We start from the raw sequence: 24,088 nt of genomic DNA on the forward strand, positions 1-24,088 counted from the left end.
GAGCGCGGCCGGCGCGCGCTCAAGGCGCTGGGTTCGTTCACTCTCCCTGCTCGGCAGCCAGCCGTGACCGGGCCGCCGGCCGGCAGTTCGACCGCGCGCCGACAGGTGGCACACCCGGAGCCGGACCGTCATGGCGAAGGGCGTATGCGTGAGGCACGGCGCGCCACGAGGGATCATGTGAAGGCGGGTGGACGTGGCTACAGTTATCGAACTACTCGATGGAAACGCGTTCAGAAATACGAAGCAGGATTGTGGCGGCGATTGTGGCCGCGAATTGTTCGGACCCCTTCCGGCCAGGTTGCGTCCACTCCGTTGCTCCCATTGAACCACATTGTGGCTGGCTTTCGGACGCCACAGCTCCTTCGATCATTTGCACTACGGCCGTGTAAGTTCGTACGGAACTTAGCCAGTTGACAACTTAAACCTGAATCGCTGTCAGATCGTGTGCGTTCAGTACGGCCTGGTGCACGTGGTCAATCGACACCGGGGTAATGCCACACCGCGGGTGCCGCACGCGCCTGCCAAAGCGCCGCGCTTTGTCGCGGTACCTCGAATGTCCAGTGCGTCAACACGCCGAGACAAAGGCCGCTCTCCGTGCACGGGGCGAAGCGCCGTCTCGAGCACCGGTCACCGCTCAGGCACCCGCCGTCGGACACAAGGCCGGTTCCTTCGTGCCGATCTCCGCGGGAGGGGGGGGGGGGGGTCGTGACCCCGCCGAGGCCAGCACGGGTCGCTGGCCGGCAAGCGGGCGCTCTCCACGAGCTGACCTTCACCGTCGCCGCGCGGCCGCATCCTTCAACTGGGTCATTGTACCGGCGGCCGGCCGCTAATCGGTATTCAACGCGGCGTCTGGCGGGCCGGCGGCGGCGCCGGCAGGCCGCCGTGACCTCGCTTGACCCCGCCGGCGCGTCACGCCAGCTGACGCTTCCGGAATGGCGCGCCACGGCCGCTAATGGCGCACCATGGACGCCGCCGGAGCGGGGCGTGCACCGTTACTGTGACGGCTACCGACCGCGGCGGGCAGACACCCTGTCTGGCAGACATGCCAGGCGCTCAGACAGGCGGCAAGCAGCGCCCAGACAGCAGGTGAATTAGGGCTCAGGCAGGACACTCCGCAAATACCCGACTACAGGGTACCCTGCCCAGATCACATGATGTGGGGAGGGGTAGGGAATATCCGATCCATTGTCCAACACACATAGGACATATCGTCTCCCAGACAATACAGCCTCATACGCTATGCACAGCCCCTGGCGAGAGCACTTCCTTGCGGTGGCTAGGTCCGTGCATGGGCAAGCACAACCGTTAGTGAAGCGCCCATCTACCGACGCCCGCTCAGCTGGTTAATTACCCAGACGTTGAGCCGCCGGAGCCGGGGGCCCACCCCCCGGCCCCAAGTCGACATATCCCCGCTACATTACCGCCATACCGCATGCTAAACATCTCCACTTCCCGGATGGACCGGTTGGGGCCGCCGTGCCCCTGGCTCTGTGGACGCCCTCTTCGCCGGGGTCCGGGCCTCCCCGCCCACCACAAGGCCCACCCCCACGCGCCGGCAACCGGCGGTCCCACATTGCAGCCAACACTTCCGCAACACAAGTCGCCGGATTGACTCGGTCACGTGGTCACCCGGTGTGGGACTTTCCAGCCGGATCGGACCGGTTACGCTGCGCCGCCGGCGCTGCCAGCGCCCCTAGCGGCGGACAGGCCGAACAGCTGGGTGTTGACCCTGCGGCAACAGCGCCGTCACCGCCACGCGCACGCGGAAGGGGGCGGGTAGAGCGTGGGAGGAGCGACAGAGACGCGGAGCTTGGAGTCCACGCATGCAGTGCAGTCGGCAAGCAAATCCTAGAGAGCGGACAAAGGACACGCGCGGGATCTTGAGCCACGACCCCTCGGTGATCTCCAAACTTAGGTCCCTGCTCGTGAGGGCGAGGGGACGCGGGCACCACGTTCCCCCTGATCCCCACAGCCCGCAGAAGCAAACCCTTTCCCCCGACCTCTGACGAGCCCATTAGACCAGGGCGAAAAACGGAGCGCCAAAACGTTCCGGGCTCCTCCATGGCCACGCCGCCACGCTGGCCAGCGGCGCTGTCGCCTCTTTGCGTCGACGGCGTCTGAGCGGCGGCGCCGCCGTGCCCGGCTCACCGCTGGGGGCCCCGCAGGGTCAGCGCCGGCCGACCCGTGCAGCTAACGGCCGCACGCCGCCAAGGTCACGCAAAGTCACCGCCACATGCGGGGGCGGCGCCCTCAGCGCCCATCCTGGGCCTGCAGGCGCGGGGCACGACCGCACTGAATATTCGCATGGCAAATGAAGGCGGTGAACGGTAGTACTTGCTTTTGACGGTTGGCGTTTTTTGATCAGGTACGCTACTTGGCGTGCAACGGGATACTCGAGCGGTTTCGCTGGAAGGATTGCATCATCTCATTTCAGTATACGGTGGTGGCGCTAGACCGCATCAATACGTAGGGGTGGTGCTATCAACGTTCGCACTGAACTGTTCCAGTACTTTCCAGCTTTGATATTATATAATGCCATGCGATATAATGTCTGCCACGCTGTGATTATGGCTTGCATTTCATAATTGTACGGCGGTAAATCTGACACACATTTCACAGCCACCTGAAAAATGCGCAGACGTACTAGTCAAAGATCCAGCACTACTGGCCTAACAGCGATGGTCGTTTACTGTTCCATCTACCTGCTGCCCCGAAGACTGTCCATGCACCACCTAGCGGTAGCCGCCAGAAGCTGCCGCGCGGCCTTGGGTTGAACGAAAGGTTTTGTCGCTCGCCGCAAGGTGTCTCACCAATCAACTCATCGGACGGACGGAGCCAACAGGAAGCTTGACGAAGCCGGCCGGTCGCCAATGGTTGATGCTACTCTCATTCGTCGGTGACAAAACCGTTTGCTTGAGGATAGGTTCAGCACAGCACGGAAAATCTGCAATTCGCCTTCACTTTAAGCAATCCATAAAACATATAGCAACCAGTGCGGCCGTCTGACAGAAGCCGAGAGGTCACCAATGACACGATCAAAAACGCCATGACCCATCTGGGTGTGCCTCAGTTCCCCCAAGCTCCACTTTACCCTCCACCGCCCCTCTTCCTTAAAGGAGCCAGTGAGGTCCTTCCACGGGCCGAGACACAGCCCCGGACCCGACAACACCACCAGGACAAAAGAAGACAGCTGTGATGGTGCAGCGACGCCATTAACTCCGCCTCAGGAGGGCAGGCGGAGGGGAGCAAGCTCCCAATTCCGGACGGAGTAACATCAAGGCTACGGCCGTTGTTCGGAGCAAAACGTTTCCAATGTCTTTGACGTCTCCTCCACAGCTCGGGCGCGAGGCGGGGGGGGGGGGGCGGCTCTGACCTCCAACCTTGGTGGCCGAGTCCTGAGGCCGGACACGGGAGACGGGCCGACCCGGTCAGCGGCGCGCGGGGGCAACGGCCGGCGAGGTCACGTCACGGCCGCACTTTCACTTTCACTACCGCGTGGCCGCGTAGCGCCGCCAAAGTCAGGGGCGGGTGTGAACGCACGGGCCGCGGCCCCTCTCGGGGGGGGGGGGGCTGACCCAGACTACGACGGATACGATGGAGCCGTGAGAGGGGGGGGGGGGGGTCGTGTTGACACGGAGCCCGCGGGTAAACTAATCGCCGCTTATCCCGTCGGAGAAGCCTTAGTGCAGGGAAAGAAAGCAAATAGCGTCGAATCGTGAAGCCCTTCCGACGGGCACAATAGGCTGGCATGAAAGCTCCCAGAATCAACGGGCCGAGACAAAGCTCATCGCAAACGTGAGGTTAAAGCCGGTCCCAGCATATTCTTTGTCTAATGGCGTCCTCCCCTCTCACGCATGTGCAGCCCTCATAATTTGCTAGAGGCGCGGCTGGCCGGTGCTGTCACCCGCCGCCGTCCCCACCCCTCCGCGATGCAGGACAGACTGGCACCAGCGCCGGCCGGGACCCCCGCCCGATCGTCCTGCCGCCTAGCGGCCGCTGACCCACTTACGCCATACGCGAGTTCATTCACCTGACCCTGAAAATGAGGCCAGCTGGCACCGGCGCCGCCAGGAACGACCGGCGGGAGGTAGCCGGACGGCAGCGTCGACCCGACCCAACCGGTCCAAATGGCTAAATGTAGGAGGAAAATATCGGCAAGTTGACCCAGATCGAGCACAGAACCGAGTTGCACCTGAGAACGCTTCATCCGTGGCATAAACACGAGCGTAACCGGAGAACAAAGTCCGTTGTCACGCTGCTGCAGACGTCCTTGAAAAGGAACGGGTCGAGCGGGTCCAAAAATGCCGTGCAACTCGAGCCGCCGCACGGTCACAACAAGGGTCGCCGCCGCGGGAGTGCCCGGGTCGAAACCAGATCATGGCTTCCCAAGAGCGTGCAAGGTCAGCCGCCGGCGACGAGACAGCGCGGGCCGGTCGCTCCGCCTGGTCATAGGAGCGGCTGGCACGGGGCTATCCGTTATTCACACCAATGCTGTAGCTTAGAGAAACTAGAAAGATGCGGGTGGGGGCAGGCAGCTGTCACCCAAGTGGTTTCATAGTTTCTATACACCACCAAACCGAGGAGGCGGCCGGTATTTATCCCGGTTTCACCCGCAGCCGCTGCTGAGCAATGTCATAAACAACCCGATGTCGCAACCATCTCCGTACTACGGAATGGGGCTATCGTCACAAGTGAAACGCAGCACAGTGACCCGGCGTAGTAAAAAGCTCCGCTCGACGGCCGGACGGCGTCGACGAAAGTAAAAGTTGAAATCGACGAGCAGGGCGACACGGCGTTGGGAGAAAGCTGCCGGAAAGTGAAACTCGGTGCCTCACAATGCATCACCCGGCGCCGGTAACGGTAACATCGATGGCGTAACGCACCCGCAGCCCGACGACACATACTACAAAAGGCAGATGCATGCTGGCCACATCACAATACGCCGCCGGAATTTCGCACCCGCGCTGGGCGAAAAGATGAGAACAGATGCCAATTTGTTGGGAAGAAGCGAGGGAAACTAAGGCGCATCCAGTGCACCCACACACTTCCAACTGGGCGGCCATCCAAAACCTCAGCACAAGGCTTCTCCGTGACGTTAAGACACTCCAGTCCTGCGTAGGACTGGAGTGTCTTAACTTTGAGATTTCAGCTTCGAGGCTTAAGCTCAAGACATGGGCTTTTAGTAAAAGGGTTTAAGAAGCAAATACCTTTACAGTGGGCAGAAATAGTTATTCGCCTAGCAAACCGCCTCTGGCGAAAGCCGCGAAGTCGCTGACACTGACTCGGGCTGAGACCGTGCCTACCTGTCACGATCCCGGGCACGGGGCTGCTGGAGCCGCAGCTGTCCCTCTCCAAATCGAGCAGCATCGCGGCCCGTCGCCGACTAGCGCTATCACAGACCGAGGCGCGGCCGTATCACAGGGGCGGAGTCGAGCTGCCGGTGCCAGCTCCCGGCCAGGACTGCCGGCGGCGTCCTCGGCGCGCGCGCCGCCGTCGTAAGCGCGCCAGTAGTATCGGCCGGGGTCAACGACCGCCGTTCGCCAGCTGATCAATGAGCTGGCGCGCGTTTTTTTGCGCGCGGTTTTTGCACACCTGCGCGCCGCGCAGAGCCCGGCAGCTTTGTGTCGGAGATGTGTCTGGCGGCGGGAAACGGCGCGGCGCGACGAAAAAGCCGCACCGCAGGTCACCCGCTACCGAGGGCTGCGGAAGCCGGCGGGCAAAAACGCCACGAGCCCCCGCAGGCCGTCGCAACCCGGCTCAGCGCGCGGGTGCCCGGCAAAAAGGGGAAAATAGCCAGGAGGAGAGAAAACAAAAACGGTGGCTGTGTCACTGTGAATTAAGCCGGCTGCAATGCACGCAGAAGAAGGCCAGCAAAACAAAGCGATTTGCGAGCGCCACGGATGTGGTCTTTGTTGTTTTTGCCCGGGGCTTTTCTTCGTTAGCGAGGGCAACGAACTCCGTTTTTCTCCCAATGCAAATTATATCGACACCGATCGAGCCGAGGACGGGGTGCCAACAGCCGACAGATGCGACTGCACGGACACCATTGTCCCCAGCTGCTGCGTGCTTGACAGACCGCACCACGCCACCGACACGAATAACTGAGGGTGAAATATTCAAGGGGCGGAACTGAGACGCGCAAGTCAATGCCTTTCAACGGATGCAGCATCGCTCGGATAGAAATGGAAGCAAGCTAACTCGCTGAGCGAGGACCGTGTTTTTCAAAACATGAACCACAACAATGGATATTGAGGACAGATGGATATTTAAAAAAAACACTGGCAAAATGAAATACGAATGTTACATGTGACAAAAATATATTTTCACGGTATCTAAGTCAGCAATACCGCCTTTTACCGCAAGTTATGAATGAGGAGATTTTGAACTTATTTTTACAACTTACCTTTGCAACAATAAGCATATGAACCGTAGATGAAACCTTTCATCTCTTTGAGGGGTCACGTTCCCCACCAGCACATCAACCCCAACGCTAAGAGCATTCGAATGGACCCAGGAAAAATCCTAGTCCACCTCCCGTTCAAATGTGAGATTCGACCCCCAGCAGTTTTGCACGGTTCCACCGCTGTTCTATGTTAATCACATCATCTCCCTCAAAACTCACCAGTGATTGATTTCGGGCTGTTGAAGTCACATTGCTAGTCCATAAATAATTCATGAGTTTCTGCGATATCACAAGCACATCGTCCAACAATCCGCAAATTACGTACAGACACCCAGTTTAGGTGCGGTGCCAAACATACGTCCTGATTCCAGCAGGTAGTAGCCTGTGCCGCAAGACACCGGCGCGCAGCCGAACAGTATACCGGTCATCAATTGTTCCGCTGCCGCCTCCGTCACCAAGCATGCCCCGATCCTTCACCTCCCCTCCACACCTCCGACCGTCCGATGAAAGGCTCCCGCCCGCAAGATGACAGACGGCGCGCAGACGTCGCCCGTCCTCGCGCGTGCCTCCCCTCCCCCCTCCTCTGCCGCCGCGGCGACCGGCCGCGTCGTGTGGCCCATATAGCGCGCGTCGGGAGAGCGGCGCGGCGCGCGCGGCGCCGGCCGCCGCCGGCCCGATTCTGGTGCATTCACCCGGCCGACGCAAAGTCGGCCAGCGGCGGCAGCCTCTGCCCGGGTGCCACCGCTCTCCATCGACCCTGGCGCCGCGACGAGCCGAAAGTGGGTCAGCGCGACCGCGCTGAGGCTAGAGTTCGTTGCACTGTGACGTCACGCGGCCGATTGGGGCCGGGAGCGGGCGTTTCACAAGAGCGGCGCTGTGGGCTCGCGAGCGCGCGCGCCGCCGCTACGGCACGCCAGCCTTGCAACAGAAGGTCCCGGCCGCTGGAAGTGGGTCAGCCGAGCCCGCGCAGAGGCTAGGACGTTGGCCCGCCACCGAATCACCTTCGGAAAATAGGTTGCCGCCGCGGAAACACTTTCCTTGCTGGACGCGAGGAGCGCTGGAGGACAGATAAGGGTCGTTATCGGGGGAGGAATGGACGGCCGGCGTGGCAGAATTTCCCTGAAACCTTTCGCCCTGGGGCAACAGGCAGCTGCGTGAATGCCCAGCTGTACTTTTCGCTAGAGGTGTGCTAACCTCGGGCTCGCGCGGCGCGGCGAGATCTTCCCCAGCTGGCACAGCTAGCGGGCCGTGCTCACCCTGGGCGCAAGGAAAGTTTCCGTCGCGGAGAAACAGTGAAAATGAGGTCGACAGCACGGGGCATTTCGATTTCGGGCTCAGGTGGCGCGCCGCCAGTTACGGCATGGCTGGCAGACGATTTCACTTTTACGACAGTTGAGTGCGGGGAGCAGGGCCTTGTCCGGGCTAACGGATGAGCCCAGGCTGAGACAGGCGTGCTGAGGGTTGACTGGGAGTGCTGAGGTGGTGGGACGAGATGATTATGAAAGATCGGGTGCGAAGGGGGGGGGGGGGAGCCGATGCCAATTGCATCTGTTTGACAGTAGTACAAAGGGGAGGGGCGCTGCATTACTTTGTCTGACATGAATGAAGATGGATAATACTTATCGTCGACCATACTACGGGCTGATGATTTTATTCGGGCACGATAAAATGTGATCAGCGATCAGATGCGTAGAACGCATATTAAAACCTTGCACCTTAATGAAAGAGGTGCCCGCTTAAACACACCGCCGCAGACATACATTTCGGAGATGCGATACGCACATTCAAGGCCCTCTGACCGTCCACGATTGGACGATCAGCCTCGGCTGTGGTGTACGCATGTTAAGTACATTATCGACGTCGTTTTGTCACTAATACCTGCAGCTGGGTGCAGTTAGAGAAGAGGCGACACGGTCCCAGGTGTCCACGACCTCCTCCCCACAGCGGCCTCCCTAGGGGTCCCACGGACTCCCGACGACGAGGTCTCACAGGGCCTCGGAGGGGGGTCTGCCGGACTCTGCCGGCGAGCTCCCGCGGCGCCGATGCCAGGAGGGGAATAGGGGCAAAGCTTGCGGGGGCCTCAGCCCCCATTCAAGGAGGGGGGGGGGGGACGAATGTCGACTACGCCGTCCTCAAGGAGCAGCGGATTCGGGATATGATGCATGGCTCCATAGTTGGATCTACTACGCACGGTGGAGATCACGTCCACACAGCTTCTTTAACCACAGTGCGAAGACACCATGTGTGTGGGACATGTGACACACATGTGTGCGGAGCAGACTCTATAATGTGCACATCCGAGCAACGGGCAGTTAGCCTCCCCAGCATGGAGTTAGAAAACCATCCGTGCAACGATGGCACCCAAACAGCACCGATGGCACCGATGACACCTAAATGGCACCGATGGCACCCAAACAGCCAGCAATCTCGTCTCCACAGCTGAGAAGACCGCATCCTCTCCAATCATAGCCTCAGATCATCCCTCACTCCGCAGCGCCCGGCGCACGACATCCAGCCTGGACACAGCTTCCCTGTGCCGACAGCCGAGGTAGCACCGACACCTTCCAGGGTGACGGGGTCGCGCCGGGAGCCGACGTACCTGCGTGAGGTGGCACCGGCGCAATCGACGGCACCTCTTGCGGGGGTCCAGGGGCCCGCGGAGAGCCGGCCGGGCTGTCCACCGGGCTGAGGCAGCCCTTGACCGCCTCGTGCACGGCCAGGTCGAACTCGGAGCCGGCCAGCGCCGGCGGGAACGCCAACAGCAGGTCCTTCACCGTCATCACGTCCAGCTGAGCCGGTGCCAGGGCGGCGGCTGCTGGCTCAACACAGCTCAGCACGGCCAACAAAACCGAGCGCGAGCGCTCTGTCCGCGCGCCGGTCCGAAGCGAAGCGCAGTCACCGCACGAGGAGCACGGTAGAGCTTACGCAGCCACTGAGTGGCCGACGCCGAGTCCGCAGCTGGCGCCCGACCAGACTCGACTCGCCTCGCCGCCTCCAAAACCCAACTGTATACAAGCCGGCTGCAGCCGCGCAGCAGACACCGGAGCGCACGCCTCCACCTGGGTCCGAAACGGCGACGATTGTGGCGCACTGCGCGCGGCGGCCGGGCAGCGGGCCGCGGTCAGCTGACTCGCCGGGGGCGGTGGAGCGGCGCGGCCGGCACGAAAGCGGCGCGCCGACCCAGCCGCCGGGTCACAAACCCCAGCCGGTCGTACTTTTACCCGGCACCCTTTCGCTTTCGTCTGCGTGGCGGCGCGTCGGGCGGTGGCCTCGGCCCACGCCGGGCCGTTGACCGCTCCCCCCACTGGAGGGGGGGGGGGGGCGGCCTAGATGGCCTCGCCTTCCCGCCGGCTTATCCTCGGTAGTGCGGAGAAAAAGTGCGCAACAGGGAATACACGGTATGCCTACCAGGGATAGCCTAAGGTCTACGATCCCGGGATCTAGCGGTCTGCTCTTTGGTAGCGTGGAGAGTCCAGGGAAAAGCCTTCCTTTTTGCTTTATCCAAGGCCCTGGAACCACGGCTTTAACGGCCACGGCAAACGGCTAACACCCACAACGGAAATTGTAGACCAAACCGCGCTATGACTACGTCTGTGCTCGACCAAGTGGTACTGGTGAGTATTACTACTGTCATCGTCAGGGATCCTGGCTATTTACTTAATTAGGTCTGTGAATTCATCTGTTCGCAGCATCATACAAGAGCTAATACTTAAGCATCACAGCGCCAGGTGTCTACTTTTCAGGGCGGGACACTTCTTGGCATTATGACATCCTATTACCATTACATCTCTGCCCGCCTGTTAATCGGAAAGTAATTTCAGTAAGAAATCTGTGGTAGTATGCAAAAGGAGACGGCACTTGTTTGCCGCCATCATGCAGGCACATCGAAAATGTTTAAAATGAAACGTTGAAAATGATTAAATAACGAGAGCGGCTTTACAGGTTGAAAATCTCAGCACCACAGTGACTGTGACAGTTTGGCCTGGGGCACAAGCAAGGCCATTTGAGACATTGATAGAGCACATACGGGCAACTCAGCATAAGAAGTCAATGTATTGGGCGTCTCCCGTAAAGGATTCTTTTCACATACATCAAATTTTGTTTGTCACACTAATTCAGTTTACAAGATCAAAACTAAAGTATTCCCATGCCCGCAGCTAAATTAACAAGCTTTATCAAAACACTGTCGCATTTGCTAAATTTGCTTGCTTGCTAATTTGGTTCCATGTTGCAGAGCAGGCACCTCCTCCAAATTTGTATTGATTTCACTAATTACCCAAAAATTTCCCGCCCCTGAAACGTTTCATCAATATGATCTACTTTAACGCCAGCTCAAAGTCAATTTGAATAAATCACATTTAAACCTATCTCTAATCTATCCTTCGATCAGTTTCACGAACTTCCGTGCATAAATCCTGTTCCATCTTTGCTCCAGTTCGTTTAAGCACTCTCTAATGACGGAACAAGCGGGCAGCGATCTTCGACAGCGAACGTCACTTCCACATCAAATGTATCAAACATGGCCAAGTAGTTTCACGTTAACATCCACCTACGAAATATGCCGATCTCTCTCTCTCTCTCTCTCTCTCTCTCTCTCTCTCTCTCTCTCTCTCTCTCTCTCTCTCTCTCTCTCTCTCTCTCTCTCTCTCTCTCTCTCTCTCTCTCTCTCTCTCTCTCTCTCCTCTCTCTCTCTCTCTCTCTCTCTCTCTCCCCCTCTCTCTCTCTCTCTCTCTCTCTCTCTCCTTCCCATCCCCCTCTCTCCGCCCCACCCTCTGCCCTCCTTGGGGCCTCCTCCTTACGCCAGCATCCCTCCTCCCTACGCGCAGGGGCCGGCCGGCAGGGGCCGCCCGCCGCCGGTGTTTTCACTTTTGCCCAGCGCTGACCCAGTGCCACGGTTTCCCAGGCGCGGCCGCTGACCCGCGCCAGCGTACTTTTACTCGCGCGCGCGCCGGCCGCGCCACTTTCGGTTTCCGCCGCGCCGCCGCCGCCGCGTACGGAGAGCGTACCGTAGAGCGGCGGCCGCGGAGGCGGGCGTGGCCTGCGGTCGCCGAGGAACCGGCTGCCGGGGCGCGGGAAGCGGGCGGGGTACGGTGGGGAGACCGCCGCGCGCTGGTACGGTGGACGAGTAGGTACGCTTCGCGCGTGGGGATATCATATCGCCTGTCGGGGTTATTTAGAGCATGATGAGTCCTGCGATGTGCGCTGCGCGGAAAGATCCGGCAGTCTGAAGAGGACAGCTGAGTGGAGAGAGAGTGGAGCTTGTGAGAGGGAAGGGTGACTGTCGGGGTGGAGAAAAGATGAAACGGTGGCTGGGTGGCTGGTTGGTTTGATGGTGGTGAGATCAACCGTCGGGCGTGTGGTGGTCGGTCGATACCCCGGGTGCTGGAGGCGAAGCGGTCGGATCACTCACACAACTCGGAACGGATACGAGCTGCGAGCTATACGCGAGATATGAGCCGGTCGGAAATCCGTCGCCCTTTTCTGCTTCTGACCTATGGGGCCCTGATGACAGTGACTGGAGCCTTTGGGCGCACCGGCACCAGCAAACATGATCATTTGTCGGCAGCTACAAGACTTTGAGACCCTTAACAACGCCCAAAAGCGGTCGCAAGCCTTGGACGGAGAAGTAGGAAATGGTGGAGACCAACAGTGCGTTACCTTGAAGGACCCCTCCCTCTCTCCTAACACAGGACATGGGCAAATTCGTCCCGAGGACAACAGCGAATCCTATTTACGGACCTGATTTGGGTCAACGAATAAATACCGAGGTCGCGTATCCTTGACGAAGATGTATGCAACGCTTGCTGGCTCTCGGCTCGAGGCTGCGCACATATCTAAGTGGTTCATGGCCTGGGCAGGGCGCACGCAGGCGCACGCACAACGCCGCCGTCCAGGGTCATCCGGTGTGCGCACGCACCCGCGGCGGAGCCTCGGTCCTCGCGCTGAAGGCCTCCCACCGCTCCGAGACGCCCCCCCCCCCCCCCCCCACCAACACCCACGCCGAGGCCTCGGTCGCTGTTATCGGTTGTTTCTAGGCCGGGGGGCTTCCGCCGCTGCGGAGCACCACTGTGTGAATAGTCGGAGCGTCGTCTGTCCCTCTCGCAGCCCTCGAGCAGGCCGGGCACTCTCGCCGCTGTTCAACGTGGTCCTCTCCACGAGGTGACAGCTCACCGCTGCCTCCTCATCCTGTTCCGAGACAGTGTTTTCGTTCCTGCTCCCGCTATTCCAGCAGTCGTGTTCTCTGATCCAGTCTCCCTGTTCCTGTTCTGGCCGCGCTGCCCCGTTCTCCGCGTTCCCTGTGGCCCTGGCCACCACGCGCGCCGTCCAAGCGACTTCCGTCGACTCCCCGGCCCTTTTCACGGTCCGATCTCACCCAGGGAGCCGGCGTCTCCCACTGCGCCCGAGATGCTCGCCTCCCCTGTGTCATCGCCCCTCCTTATAAATAAAGCACACTGTCCCAGATACCAGAATAAACACCGTGCGTGCGAGTGCGTGCGGGAATACCGCCACCCGCGCCCGCCGCCGGGCTAATTGTGCCCGCGCAGCAGACGTGGCACGTGCGGCACGTCCTGATGAAGCACGTGGCGTGCCGCGTCCTCCGCCACCGTGGCAGCCAGTCTGCCGCGTGCTATTACGCCTGTTCAGTGTTCGTCACGTTAGGAGAGCGTCGTGAATGTTTAAAGAGCCCGCGTGCGTGTGCAGTCGGACCCCGGCGGAGCTACGCCCAAAAGTAGCGACCAAATGAGCAGCTGCAGCTGCAAGTGTTCGCCTCGCTTGCATGCCCGGTTGGCTTGGTACGCCAGACTGCGGGAGACACCCAGGTGTCCGCGCCGTGCAGCGACAGAAACATCGAAACTGGGCCAGCATGCACTTGTTGGCGGATGTTTGGAGGCCGTTCCGTTCCGCCGAGCTGATCCATTTCTGGGGCGACCATGAACCCGACGCCAGCTGCGACCAAGCCCCTACAGGCCTGGAGAGGCCGCCGGCTTGACTCACGGACGCGGCGTCAGGCAACGGAAATGACGCACCTGTCCGAGGCATTTCGCGTTACAGCTAATGCATTATCAGAAGACAGAGGGTTTAACCCCAACAGATAAGATGGGGTTGATGAGTCAGAAGTACAATACCGGTTTCCGCTTTTTTAACCTCAACGTGAGCCGTTCTCGTGAATGCTTTCCTTTGCAATCGATTGAGGTCGTGAACACGGGTGGCGACGACCTTCCAGACGTGAATGCAACGCCAGACCAGCACACATGGTGTCGTACGACTGGCCAACTGCCTATTCGGTGCAAATATCTCGGCGTAACAGCGGCTAGCAGCGCACATCCGACGCGGTTCTGCTGCTGGCTCGCCCAAAACACCCAGACTTGTAGCAGGTTAAGGACGCTTGTCCGCCCTATTCCCAAGGGCTGTCTGACAACTTTAAAGGTGTCGGTGGCCTCAGTCGTGCAGACCCACCCAGCCACGTGACTTCAATCGTGCCGCGACTGACCTCCGGCTGACCTCCGGCCGCGCTGACCGGTCAGCGGGTCAGGCGAAGGTCACGACGCTGCCGACCGGCCGACCTTCGCGCCGACGGTGCCCCCCTCTCCCCCCCCCCGAGTCGCCGTATGAACGCGTGACCAGGTCAGACAGGCTCACCTCCGCGCCCGTGACGTTGGAGGGGGGGGGGGGCTTCGGCGGGAACAGGGGGGGGGGGGAGAGAAGTGAGGGAGAACAGCCATCTCCCAGTTGGATATACTTCACAACATTGCTTTATTTAGCGAACTTTGAGAGGATCCCTGTCCCTATTTGGAAGTTTCCACATCCCACGCGCTGCTCACGCAGGTATACCAACTTGATCTGACCCGTCAGAACGTAGGGGCCATGCGCATCGCTGCCAAAAGAGCGAGTCACCCGTACCAGATACACAAAGGCTGAAGCTCTGAGCGAGAATGCTTGTGATCTTTTACCTCGTCCTCCAACCGCAGTTGCGGGCTTGTTTATGCCTGTCAGACTGCATTCTTGAGCCAGTACATGGCGTGACGGTCGCGGAACTTTCTACCTAGCACTGCAGCACAATACAGCTGATCCAGGTGCGTGCCAAGTTCTTCAGTTAGCAAACAAGACTTTCTAACGCCCCAAAACTGACATAACACGTCACGTACTGTACTCTGATCCCCCACCCGCCTGCTCCACGATCATCTCAACCCGACCGCGACAGGCAGAAGTCGTGCGCGCCACCAGACACGTGCCTGCCCCCGATCCTCAGCCAGACTCCGGCCGGGGTGCCCAGACCCGCGGCCGCGGCCACCTCTCGGCCAGATGGACCCGAGGACCGGTCCGGCCGGGCCGTGACCCAGATCCGGCCGCAGTTCGTCAACCCCGCGCGTGACGTAACCGGTCACGTGACGCAAGCGGCGGGCGCCGACAATGAAAACGAGGACGGGGACGGGCCGGCCGGCGGCGGTACCAGGCCCGGTACGACTGCGGTACGGCCGCGGTACGGCGGTGTGGCGGCAAGGGACACGAAATGACGCGGCACAAGGGCACACACCTCGAAGTGGACCCGCGATGCGCGCAGGACTGATCCGGAACAGCACCGGGTCAGTTCTCAAAAGTAAAAGTGTGCCCCGGTGATGGGAGCCGTCGCTTGCCTAACACAGGCAGGCGGAAGTCGGTCCACTCGTATAGTGAGATGCGCCAAGGCCACAGGCAGGCATTACACAGGTCACTACGAGATAGCACGGAGCAGAGGACGCAACAGCGGCCAGCGGTCGTTGAAAGTTCCTCCGCCATACAGTGGACTAAAGGTTGGATTCAAGCGCTTTTCTACAATTTGTAAGCAATGCGCTTATTTTCCAGATCAAACTAATACGTGTAGCCTATCAATAAAACACACGTTACAAGGCTATGGCGTTCTAGCGCAGGCGCCGTCGACTATTTGCGTCGCTGGGTCTGGCCAGTTCGGCGACCCGTGGCGCAATTGTTCACCGAACTAAGGGGGTGGGCACGGCGTGCAAAATGCCGGATTCGGCGTAACGGTGAGCCGGGGTGAAGGTATCAGGGCCCGCGTCACACGGATCGGCCGAGTTTGCCAGGTGATAATCCCCTATCACGGCTTGTATGCCGTTGTGAAATATCCTCCTGAAGACCATCTTGGGCGTTTGTTCGTGAGAAGCAGGGAATATGATAGAACGGGATTGGGGACGATAACGGGTAAATGTTGCCGTAAATCAACGTGAAAGTCGCCGTCACCTCAGGCGTGAACTGTCACATCACGAGAGCCGTTTTCCTTGGGTGGTTCTTAAAAGCAGAGGAAAGGAATGACAAAATTCACACACATAGGCTGTATAATATATATATATATATATATATATATATATATATATATATATATATATATATATGTACATATATCGCTTACCATGTTGAAATGTAAAAAATTGAAAGTGTACTAAACAGCCTTATCGTACTACAAAGACGGTGTTTTGATGAATAATTTCTAAACTGTGCGGAACTTTTGACCCGTCATTCATAATTCGTCTGCCTTAATTAAAGAGACCGAACTCGTCGACCCCTGGCTAAAAACACCAAGCGGTGTAGCTTCCCCTGCTGATTCACGTGCTATCTTTTCCTGGCGCCGCCCATTTATTTGTGCATTTTTTATCTGATACGGAAGAATGAGAGGCTAATGTCACGTAAGGATACTGGCGGCATGGCAGCAATTTCAACCGCACTTGCGCAGAACATAATTTTCAATACTTTCCCGGCGACGCAAGCCCAGAACCGTGGAGAGAGCAGTGAAGATGGAGACTTTTGTCCGCTATCAGTAAAATTTATATCTGAAACCCTTGGAAATGAGTTTTTGAATCACAATTTTCGCTACGTTTTGCAACGTTCGAAGCTCTTAAACATAGGATGACTCCCAGGTCCTCATTAAGCTCGCGCTCGCTTCAAATAGGAGACTTTGCTCCGCGATCTTGCGTCCAGACCCTCACCGCCAGACGGTCCCGTGTCCCCAGCAGGGCGCCGCCGCCTGACCCCCCGCTCGCATGCGCTTGCACAGTGCACATCGGCCCAGCGATGGCGCAGTTAGGCGTATTGGGAACTGCGGATGGGGACGGACATGGTCCTCCGTCGCGTTTCTCTGCTCGGCCGTTGCGTAACGTCGCGTCCCCGGCGACGAGGAGGTCCGTTTCACGGGAGGAGGATCTCTCCCGCGGCGGGTTTCTCTCCGAGGTGGCGGTAACCCCTTTCACCGAACTGGCCCGGATCGCCGACGCGCTGTCGACTTTGCGCAACGCGCGGACGTTGACCGTCCTCGTGTGTACCAACAACAGGGCCATTGTGGCCACGGCCGACCCGCGAGCTGAATGCATCGAGGGCTCCTCCTCGCTTCCCAGCGGCATCAGGCGCCCGACCTGACGTCGTTCGCCTGCCATTGTTTCTGGTGGCGCGGGGGAGACGGCCCGGTGGCAGGCGCAGCACCCCGGTCGCAGCGCGCACCACGCACACCGCTGACATCCAGTGACGTCGCACGCTGCCTGAGGGCCCTTGAGCTCCGAGTGCCCCTTGCAAAACGGCCAGACCGTTCATTCGTGCAACGTCTTCGTCGTCTCCTCTGTCGGACTTGCGCAAGAGCGTCGCCTACACCTTTTGACTCCGACGGCCTGGCGGCTGGCCGCCGCCGACCCACGTAGCACCGTCCGCGGTGAAAGTAAAACCGGCAAGCGGTGTACGCGTGACGTCTGCGCTCCACTTGGAGTGCATTCACACCGCTGCCCTTGTTCCAGATCGTATTTTGAGTCAGAGCCGCTGGCACTAGCTGCACGCACAGCTGAGGGAGGTGCGGTGGATACATTTGTAGGGGGGGGGGGGGACGGGACATGTTACGGAAAAGTTAGCGACTTTTAGGCAACGCGAAACGAGCGAAATCCTATTCGTGAGTCACGCTCAAAGGTGGACGTGACGGAGTGTCAGAGGGCGTGACACACCTTCGGTGAAAAATTTCATCTGCAAGTCTATGAAAAAACCAAAAGTTGTGCAACGACTTGAATGGTTACTTGATCGTTACATTCACCATCTTTACCGCTCGTAAGTTCAACGGGACGGACATGCTACACCATGCGACATTTAACTGCGATACCGCACACGTGATGCAATGATACAGCACGCAAGGAGCCTGCTGGCCTGGCGAGTCATTCTACCACAGGTGGAGCAGCTGGACTGTGGATGGAGTGGCTGGACGAATGTGCTGCGTGCATATGCAGTCGATGCTCGTCCGGGCTCCCCACTTCGACTGTGTCTGCAGACATTAATACCGGTCGCACGCGGGCCCTTCCGCTTTCAAACCGGTGTGGTTTGAAATTGGCTCATTCGTTCATTCGCTCATTCTATATTCAGTGGTGTAAACTTGGCCTGTCCGTTTATGCGTTCATTCATTCTATATTCACATACGATTTCCGCTGAAGTTTTAGTTCAAACCTCGACACATTTCGCATCTCTTGGTTACGCGCACGGCCCCGGTCGCACCACCGGAGGTTTGTGGGCTATCACCGGTTATAAGCCCACACACAAACACAGACGCGGACTGCGCGTCTGGTCCCGCGTCCAATGTCATTCCGAGTGCCGTATGACGTGCTGCACGAGTCGGCACTCGGTGATGATCGGGGGGGGGGGGGGAGGGGGGGGGGGGGGCAGGAGTCGGCCCGCAGGACCGCTCTGATGCAAAGTCGCTGCCTGAAGCCATCCACCACGACCTTCGACTGTTTTAGACATGAGATATTGTCATGTTTGGAGAGCTGCCGGCGGGGTCCAGCACGTGGCACCGGCTCCCTCAGCAGCACACCCACCACCATATCCTGTTTGGGGAGGGGGCAAGGTCCGTTTCGGGTCATTACTCAATGTGCTGCCAGCTGTACTTGACTTAAGCGCAGGTTGCAGAGTACTACCCAACATTTGCACCACAGGGCAAATTTTAGTTTTTTTAGCACTCAGATGAGATATGGCTCCGCTGATCTCCCCATAGATACGTCCTTTTGATTCCAGCACACAAGCTCACTGGAACAAAAATATGCGCTTGCTGATCCCGCGAAGGACAGCCATCAAGCTAAAAAAACAACTGGAGAAGAGTCCAGATTTTGAGCAAGACTGATGGCCACGGTATCAAAGTTGTCGGCCTAATGATCCCAAAAAACAAAACAAAAAACAAACAAAACAAACAAACACGTCGTAACGTATGTCGCCAGTTATACGACGCGTTGAGCCGTTCGTTGACTACCTTTACCGGAAAAGTGCTGCCATTCACGTAGTAATAGCATTGCTCACGCAAGTAACCATACGATGAGCGTTCGATTCGGGCTTTCGTCGGTTTAAGGTTTTTCCTCAAAAGCTCAATCGTCATTCAAAAAGAGTCATTTTTGCCCACTTTTTCCACCGGACTCCTTGATCGCCACTACCAAAAAAGCATATTTCCTCCCACGATATTTCGTTTAGTCTTATCCACAGGCGGCCAGCGTGTTTGCTCAGCAGACTGTGGCTGATCGGCTACTGTCGTAAATCGTACGCATCGTTATTGTTACTTATTTCAGTAAGGACGCGCTATTCGAAACTCTCCAACCCAGCGAATCATTTTGTGATTAGGCGCCAGCGCGTGGGAACAGCTCAGCCGGTCGTCGGTAGCTTCAGCGCCTCGCCGATCGACAGCGCCAGCGCCCCGCCGGTCGGCAGCTCCGGCGCCTCGCCGGTCGGCAGCTCCAGCGCCTCGCCGGTCAGCAGCTCCAGCGCCTCGCCGATCGGCTGCTCCAGCACCTCGCCGATCGGCAGCTTCAGCGCCTCGCAGGTCGGCAGCTCCAGTGCCTCACCGGTCGACAGCTCCAGCGTCTCGCCGGTCGGTAGACCTGGCGCCTCACCGGTCGACAGTCCTGGCGCCCCACCGGTCGGCAGCGCCAGCGCCTCGCCGCCATCCACGCACCGAATACGCTGAGTCGTTCGTACTAGTCGGCCGCCGCCTGAGGTTCGACCCGGCCGCCATGTCAAAAGCAAACAAGATTGAATGCCTGTTTACAATTTTGTTCGGGCTTCTTTCCTGAATAATCTGTCACAGGCCCCGACAGCACCGCGTCCAGTCTGTCCAGTCTGTCCAGTCTGCTCAGCCAGACCGGGGCCGGGCAGTCCCCGCCCGCCGCTGTCCACGACTCTCCCAGTCCAGTTTCAGCTCGCCGGACCCCCAGGCAGGCCATCTCGTTTCGTCGGTGTTGTTACTACGCCGCGAGAAAGCTGGCGTCCGACGGAGGATAGCTACTGATCTGCCCCGGCGGAGCCCCGGCGGACGAGCATGCAGGCAGAAAGGTCTATGGCTGGGCAGGCAGAAAGATCTATGCCTGGGCGGGCATACAGATCTATGACTGGGCAGGCAGACAGGCCTATGGCTACGCCCAAAGACAGATCTATGGCTGGGTAGGCAGACAGATCTATGGCTGAGTAGACGAAGTGCGTGTTCGGGAAGACGCACATGTATCCAAAATGCAGGCATGCAACACACAGGTATAAAATGTAAAAATGTCTACAAGTCGACACGGGCATGCCCGTGTATGTCCGAATAGCCAGGAATCCGGTATGTTTGTATCCGGACCGACAGACGGGTACGTATCCGGACCGATAGTCATGCCTAGATCCGGGCAGAGTTCCGTGTCGAGGTCAACAGGCAGGCCAGCGGGCCCGTGTCCGGGCGGACAGGCGGACAGCGACTGTCCGGACAAGCATGCCGTTGTCGCCTGTCCCCGGCTAAGGATGCTGCGTCGGCTGGTCCGAACCGCGTAACGCCCACCCACAGGGCTCACATCCCCACAACAGAACACGTGAGAACTGATCGCACAGTCCCCAGGGCAAAGCACCTACGTCGTAGTGTTTGGCTGGTGTCTCCTCGTACACCCACGCGAAACGCAAATCCATGCAATGAAAGCCTGCGCGCTGTCGGTTGTCACTGGAGACCACAACATGTGCCTCATACTGTCGGTTGTCACTGGAGACCACAACATGTGCCTCATACTGTCGGTTGTCACTGGAGACCACAACATGTGCCTCATACTGTCGGTTGTCACTGGAGACCACAACATGTGCCTCATACATTCCGTAGTTGTGTGTGTGTGTGTGTGTGTCAAGCCATGCATAGACCGACTGCAGGAGAGATTCTGTGGTCAGTTTATATCCAACGCCAAACACGATCAGGCAAGCGACCTTTGGTGGAATCTTGAGCGAAATCGTCACGGACGCAGAGAGGAACTACGATAACGGAGGTTGACGTCGATTCGCATGTCGTCTTGACAAACAGGACGACGGCGGGGATCAAGTGTCGACAGACAGAACGACGCACGAGCGTACGCTGAATGCAGTATAATTTCAAGGCGGAGCATTCATGTGCACTGCCAAATGTCACCGAAACTCTCACGCCGCACCAGCGGGAGCATGCAATCGAGTATCTTTTCGTTACAACAGGCACGAGTCAAGCTGCTACAGCCCGCCATGCGGATCAGAGCAGCGGCGAAAGTGACGGGTCCCACCAAACTATCTTGCATGCAGGCTGTCAAGCGATTGCACTTCTTGTCGTGATCTGGAGCAGGCGAGCGAGGCGGGGTCGCTGACACGGCTCCGAGCGCGAACGGGAGCTGGCGCCGCGCCAGGTGATACAGCGGGGAGACGAGAGGCCGGCGCGCCGAGTACGCCGGCACCGAGTCTGTGCCCTGCGGCTACCGAGCGAGGGGCGGGAAAGTGGCGCCGACCACGTGGACGGCCGAGCTCTCGCTGGCGACTGACCGGGGCTGTTTCCGGGGGAAAACAGTGCATCAACATCGCGCCTGTTTTCAGACGAGCGTTTTGCGCCGGCGCCGAAACACCAGACAATGTCCCGGGGCGGGGCCGATAAGCCAAAGCCAGAGTGCGTTATCAGTACCTCTGATCCGCCGGCGGGAACTTTCGCCGCAGTATTTGCTGTGGCGTTAGGAGCATGAGGTCACCACTCCGCGGACTCCCTCCCCCTCCTCCCAACGACGGAGGCGCCGAGACGCACCCCCGGCCGGCCCTCTACCCACCGCCGCGGGCGGCCCGAGGGGTCGCTGTCCATGGCACATGGCGCCGCCCTAATTACGCGGGGCTGGGGCGTTGCACCACGAAGGCGCCCCTGGACCGCCGGGTCGACAGTACCCCCCCCCCCCCCCCGCCCCCGGCGTTCCGCCACTGCGCCAGCTGAGCGCGCGCGCCCGAGCACACGAGCGGCGATTGAGCAAGGCCGGTGACGTCATTGGTGACCCATTTCCCGGCCGTCCGTTCGTTCACCCCTGCCCTTGTTCCAATATTTTTATCAGTGCCGTCGGCGGTCGCCTGGTTAGCGGGGTGGTGTCCCTGCACGCCGCGGGCGGCGCCACCGTCGCGCCATTGCGGCAGTACGCGAGTCGCAGGAAGGCTGGTCGTCGAACCGGCCTCGATTCATTGTCACACGAAAGGTCAGCGCGCCCCGATAAGACAGCGCGACAGACCGGGGAGGGGGGGGGGGGCTCGCCCCCCTCGCGTGCGATGTTGGCGAATCGGGGACGACGGTGCCGAGCGCTGCTCAGTGACGTCAGAGGCCAACGACCGATAGAGTGGTCGCCGACGGAGGGGGCGGGGTGGGGAGCTGTTGACCTAGCTGTTGATACAGTTATCCGACGGGGCGGTGACGGCGGTGAGGGGACGGGTCACTGGCCGGTCTGTAACGTCGAGTGTGAAGGGGATTTAACCGTTATCACAGACCTGCGATTGGTCGAAGGCAGGCAACCGGTTTAGCAGGCCCAGATTCATGTGCAACGGTGCAACAATGCAGGCTCTACTGCATAATGAACGTATCCACAGGCGTGTTTTTGTGTTAATATGTGGTTACGGTGCAAAAATGAATCACTGAGCAATGCAGTGATGGCGAGACTGGCCATCATCGACGCCCTGAAGGCTGCACCTCGCATGCCTTGGAACATAACGGCCGGGACAAGTCAACGAACTGAGACTGAACAGCTGCGCCGAATGACGACACTTGCCATGCAAAATTGCACACGTGCAGCATCGGTGCGCGGCGCGGCAGAGGAGCGCTCCTGCCCATTCGCACACGGCACAAGCTCCTATACACAACAATTCACGAGGGTATCATTGGAATAGTGCTGCCAACTCGACGAGAACGGTTTAGGACGTTGCTCAGCTGATTGGAGCGTTGACCCGCGACTGCACTCAGACAGGTGTTCGCGTCCGTTCACCGGACTGGGGTTTCTCCTGTCTTTGCCACAATTGGCGCAGCCATTGGGACATAAGGACCGCAGTCGATAACCTCACATCGTTGTGAAACGAACAAACAGATGCGATTCATCACACCATCCCAAGAAATTCACGCCTCGCTGGGACAGCTCTGCGCGAGGACGAGCACTGGAGGCGCGTAAAAAAACAATCAAGAACGACGCACAACGTACTCGTGTGTACACGCGACACGATTCATTTGCCACTTTCCTTCTGACACTGGCCACGCACGGCGGAAAACAACAACCGACCATGAACCACGTTGGGAAATCCTCGTTTCCTCGTCACTTTCATTTGATCCAAATTTCACCTGTGTGGTGGCTCTCTAACTAGCCAACCCCAGCTAGACCGGACAGCACTAGAGCCACGGCCAAGCATTGCAAATGCGGCGCCCGCCCCCCCCCCCCCCCCCCCCCAGAAAACCGCAACGCCGCACACAAGTAACATGACAGCAGCGGCGGGCAACGAACGGTGACGTCAACGGGTCACCGCCCCCCCCCCCCCACTCCTCTCCCGGTAGGTCGGACCGTTACGCGGGCCGAGGGGGGGGGGCAGTCAGGTGGTAGCGCCAACGGAACAACACAGAATGGTGGCACGACTGTGGCCTTGACTTCGGTCAAAAACCCGGCCCGCTCACCGCGATGGGAAAGCGGTGTGACGCGAGCGACCGCCACCCCCCCCCCCCCCCTCGATGCCAATGTACCGCACTCGCAGGGCTGGCCAGCATTCGCTGCATCGTGCACGGTCTGCCAGAATCCCGGCGCAATTAATCCCAAGGATGACCTTTTTGCAACGCGGACGCGGGTCACTCTCACGGCTCGGTTACGGCAGGTCAGCACGGCAAACGGCGCACGCTGACCTGACGGGCCGACGAACCGCACCCGACGTGACGCCACGGCTTTTCCAGAGCTGTCACGCTCGGCGGGTGACGTCATAGCGTCACGGAATTCGCGTCACGGTAACGAGAGATTACTTTACCGACCAATCACGGCTTCGCTGTCGGGACCGACTGACGCGGTGAAGCAGCGTAACTTACACTGCAGACGAGCCTCCGTTGGCTGAGCCGAACTTTCTAGGCAAAGTCAGTATGTACAGTATAGTAAGTTCCCTCGCAGTCAACAGGATTTGAAAGAATGCAAAACTTCACAGCCGCATTGAGGGAGACGCAGATCGAATACTCCCGCTAACAAACGTTTGGGACGGGACACAGGCAGCGCAACAGAGCCTTTGCGCAGCGTTTTTGTCTACTTTACAACACAAACCGCGTGTTAAATAGATGAATTTGATGTTCTTGACGGCGTCCCCCACTGTAAATAGGGGCGAGTGGTGCGACGCTGGCATACGGACCGTTGCTTCGCCGCGGCTCGCGGGCTATCACGCGGAACAATG

General features: G+C 59.0%; 1 protein-coding gene across 1 annotated transcript in view; it reads right to left on the minus strand.

The window, feature by feature from the left end:
• The window catches only part of LOC119105404 (nuclear hormone receptor E75), an 80,367-nt gene that overhangs the window by 22,004 nt on the left and 34,275 nt on the right, over positions 1-24,088 (minus strand). The gene's annotated exons all lie outside the window — the stretch shown is intronic.

The sequence above is a fragment of the Pollicipes pollicipes genome, unplaced genomic scaffold (assembly GCF_011947565.3).
Source record: "Pollicipes pollicipes isolate AB1234 unplaced genomic scaffold, Ppol_2.1 Scaffold_6138;HRSCAF=7277_pilon_pilon_pilon, whole genome shotgun sequence".
Lineage (NCBI taxonomy): Eukaryota > Metazoa > Arthropoda > Thecostraca > Pollicipedomorpha > Pollicipedidae > Pollicipes > Pollicipes pollicipes.